This window comes from Solanum dulcamara, chromosome 5 (assembly GCF_947179165.1).
Source record: "Solanum dulcamara chromosome 5, daSolDulc1.2, whole genome shotgun sequence".
NCBI lineage: Eukaryota > Viridiplantae > Streptophyta > Magnoliopsida > Solanales > Solanaceae > Solanum > Solanum dulcamara.
The window spans coordinates 71117464-71122053 of record NC_077241.1 but is presented as its reverse complement, the minus strand read 5'-3'; the positions used below and the strand labels follow the sequence as shown (position 1 = coordinate 71122053).

The following is a 4590-nucleotide window of genomic DNA, read 5'->3' as shown; positions in this document are numbered from 1 at the left end:
CTTCCACGATTTAAGGGGGTCTTTTAATGTAAGGTACTGCAATTTTAATCCCTCGTCAAGATGGTGGTGGAAAAATATCATGGCTTTGACACGGTCTTGACTAGATGCCGTATTGTCATTTTTGATGGTGTCTGCCAGACTCATCAATTCTAGATGTATTTCGGCATCTAGTGTCCATGATGAGTAGTCTTTTTCAGAAATATCAAGCAATAAATTCAAGTTTTTGAGATATTAGACATTCTAAGAAATTAAAATTCTTACCATTTTTTGTTACCTTCCTAAAAATAGTTCAAAGTGATGGAAGCTCATGCTGATAACGTGTTACAAAACAAATTAACTTAGTAAAAAAAGAAGAAAAGGATAATAAGAGAAAGAAAGAGGAGTAGATAAGTGAAAACGTACATGCATCATTTTTCATTTAAGATGTGCTCTTTTATAGACAAAATAAAATATAAGTTGTGGACAACTTGTCTACTACAACTTGTCTAGTGGGTCCAATAAATGGACATCCACTATACCCCCGTTCATAACAAAACTTAATTTATTAATAAAGATTTGTGTGTTATAAACATATTTGTTTTATACTTAATATCTATTATATAAATTTCTTCGGAGAAAAATTACAAATCATAATTAGGACTAAAACAATTTTTTCGTGTAAATAAAGAGTTTTTTTTCATTGTAAAGAATATCTCAATCCTTGAATATCCTTCGAGAGAAATAAGAAGTCAGCTCTTCTCCCTGTTATTCTTCTTCTGATTATTGTGGATATTTTTATTAGTATACTGTAATTGTATCCATATTCCACATTTTATTCATCATAAGTAATACTCTGTCTATTTCAATATATTTGTCTTACTATGTTTGTCTTACTTTATTTTTAGTTTGATTTAAAAAAATATTTATTTAAAATCATAAGATTAAGAGTCGTTTGACCATGAATATGAAATCATGAGATAAAATTGAAGTTTTGTTTGGACATGCAATTTGAATTTTTTATGTTGTATGTTTTCTCATAAATATAAAAACCTCATAAGTTGTAAAACTATTAAAATTATCCAATTCTTTATACAAGCTTATCAAATAAGCCAAAGTTTATAAAATCGCATAATACACTATCACAAAACTATTCTAAAAAAAAAATATATTGATCAAACTTTATTTCAATAAAAAAAATTGAACATAAGTTATAGTGTACTAGTCTTTAATATAATCCTCCCACGTAGTACGTATAATCTTCTCACGTTGAACTTGCATTTTCCGATTATATAACCGAGAAGACAAGCCAACATTGTTACGTTGAGCCATTTCTTGGTCAATTTGGTTGGTAAATAAATTTGATCAAAATAAATGTATTTGGTGAATATAAATGATAAAGTAAGAACTTATTTGAAGTAATAATAAATTATATGTTAGTGAGAATAATCGTTATATGAGATATAAATAGTTTAAAAAATAATTATATGAACAATAATTTTTTTTACATATGAAATAATGGTTATTATATGTAAATGTGGGGTTATTTTACAAAATATAAACTTGTGGGTGAATTTTTGTATTTAAAAAATCTCAAATCATGATTTGAAATTTCCAAATCATGTTTTTTTGGAGAATTTGAAATTGCATGAAATCGCATGTCCAAATGTCTATTAAAAAAATTGGTACGTTTGACATATGTTTAATTTAAAACTGCAAGTACTTTTTAAATTAAAGACTCATTAGCCTATTTTATTAAAATGAAATATCTGGGGAAAAAACATCTATTTACTTTCTTAAAATTTGTATCAAATCAAAATAGGACAATAAGTTAAAACGAATAAAGTATATTTTTATATAAAATTAATTAATATTGCAAATCAAATATTGCATTAGTTATGTATAGATTTTTCTTTTACATAACTAATTTAATAGTAGTTTTGATAGAGAATTAGACCTCTTGGTTCGAATTCAACTTTGAGCTTATCGCTTCTTTATGTCCATACATCTATCTCAATATTCTTATCTTTGTTGAAATTGACATCTTCTAAATATAAGAATTCCTTACCGACAACACTATATTTGATACAACAAAGTCAATCTAATCACATTGTATCACAAGACTAAAATTTAAACCCATAGAATTTTGGCTATTACCTTAAATAGTTTTTTCTCAAATCGGTTATATGTGCATTTGGGCCTGCAAATCTCCCCAATCTAACCATTATCAGCCCAAATCTCAAATTATCCAACAATTTGGCCCATTAGATATCACTAGAAACAAAAACTCTATTTAAATCTTCTCTCTTCCTTATCCGCATTTATCATTCTAGGGTTTTCCATTCCCCAATCAATTTTTTTTTCTATCAATGGCTTCCTTATGTCCTCAGTACTTCCATAGTTTTTTTCTGTAACATTTCCATCAATGGCTTCCCAATGTCCTCAGTGCTTCCATAGATTTTTTCTGCAACATTTATAGCTCTAAGCATGAGAATAACTGCACACGCATAAAGGCTTATGCTAAAATTTATTGAAATAGCGGAGCCTTGAGCGATAGTGCAAAGAGGAAATGCTGACCTTAATCAGCGGCGGCCAGACAACCGCTGAGATGAATCCACAGATGGGTTCCATTTACAATGGTACTTGTCTACTAATTTCATCTCACAATTTTCTGATTTTCTCACTTTGTTTCTGTTATTTATTTTTTGAAGTCGTGATGGTTCAATTTTGAAATGGGGCGAGTTTGTTTGCTATGCTTGTATGACCCATGTGTGTTTCCATATCCTATCGCCTTGTTTATCAGGGTCTCTGCTATTATCTCTTGGGATTGTCCATGAGAAACATATTCCAAAAGTTTATTAATTTGCATTGCTTTTTCGTGTGATAAAATGTTGTTTTTGTGGTTTAATATTGGCTGGTGAGGAAATCTATATTAAAAGAACACCATCTTTCGGGACTGAATGGCCCCATAGGCCTTGCTGTTTATTCTGCAATTCTGAAGCCAGTTTCCTATTTGCTTAAATAGTTTCTTTGGGTGGTTTTGCTTTATGGTAATAGGTTTTGTTTGGTAATTGGGATAAGAATAATAATCTCGAGATAAAATTTGTTATTATCTTTTATTTCATGTTTGATTTGAGTTAGTAGCTAATTTTGGAATTATTTTATTCCACCATTTGTACCATAATAAAGTGGTGAGATTACTATATCACATAGAAGGTAGCATAAAATAATCTCATTTCACAGCCTTTGAGATATCCTTGCTTGTCCCATACCATGTACCAAATGACCCCTTAATCTTTTCTGGAATTCTTGGGTGTATTTCTTTTGTAGTCTTGGGTATTAAGTTGAAGAAAGACTGATAGCTTATGGGTTTTGGGCTAATTTTTAGTTTATTGTTTTGAGATTTGTGGTTGAGAAATGAAAAAAGTTAGTCTTTTTTTGGATTTTTGAGTTATTGCAGTCTCTGGGATTTTGAATAGTTTTGTGCTTATGGACAGTCAAGTGCTGTTTAGATAAATTCAACAATAGTACTTAACGTAAAACATAAGCTATATTTGTATAGCTACCATGTCTTTCAAGTCTTTTCTTGCTTTTAACAAGTGAAGACTATCCTGTTGTGGCTGATATCCTATTGCAGAATCAGTTTATTATCAAATATTGGGTTTTGTATTCTTTGGATGTGATGAGATTTTTATTGAATTGGGACAAGTTTCTGTGGTACTTGTATGACCCAAATGGAAAAAATCATCACAGAGCAAGCCCCTTTTGTTGAGTGGCAGTTGATTTTCTTCTGCTTAATCCGAAAGGGGCGATCTCATATCCTATCGCCCTGGGGAGCAGAGTCTCTGCTATTACCATTTGGGTTTGGCCATGAGATATACATTCTTCTGTTGTCCATATTACATATGGATCAATAGCTAAATACTCTTGCTTGTATGCTCAATCAAGCCAAACGGATTGAAATGGCACACGATGTACACTCTGAAATTATACATTAAATATGAACTTCTATAATTCACACATAATTAGTTAATCAAGTTAATGTGGTGTTAGAGAACTTATCTATCGATAATTATTTAAAGTTGTCCGTATATTTTACTAAAACATTTCAATTAAGTCTTGTGCCAATTGATAACCAAAATTAGATAAATCACATCTAATAATGCTTGTGTAGCAGAAAACGTTTTTTGCGAACTAATCAAAAAATGAGTTGGTTATTAATGACGTAGAATATTATAATCTTCGACGATAAATTCAATTAAGACCATTGGGATCATTCCAGAGCTTTGGGACGCCTAAAGTTCTTGTTACATAAACGAAGATGTGCTTATTCTCACGACGTTAACGAAATAAACTTTATAGAATTGAAAAATCCCAAAATTGTCATGGAAAAGCAACTTCTCCCTCCGAAGAGTTCTCATATCATATGCTCACATGATGGATTGATATAAAGGTGCGAAAAGAATATGAAAAATTCGATATGATCAAATTGATAGAATCTAATCGAATTGATTTATCTCATTTTTTAAATAAAATTGTGTATTTTTATGTAAGTGTATAACTATTTTGAATAATTGGGATTGTCTTTTTAATTTATATAAAAGCTAAAAAAAA

At 30.0% G+C, this 4590-nt stretch overlaps 2 non-coding genes across 2 annotated transcripts; both read left to right on the top strand.

Annotated features, from left to right (window-relative positions):
* The first annotated feature begins 2473 nt into the window (after positions 1-2473).
* LOC129890908 (small nucleolar RNA snoR143) lies at positions 2474-2645 on the top strand. Its single transcript, XR_008767092.1, has one exon. It is a non-coding gene; the product is annotated as a small nucleolar RNA snoR143 (small nucleolar RNA).
* Positions 2646-2887: 242 nt separating this feature from the next.
* Positions 2888-2980, top strand: LOC129890891 (small nucleolar RNA SNORD96 family). The gene has a single exon (XR_008767079.1). It is a non-coding gene; the product is annotated as a small nucleolar RNA SNORD96 family (small nucleolar RNA).
* The last annotated feature ends 1610 nt before the right edge of the window (positions 2981-4590 follow it).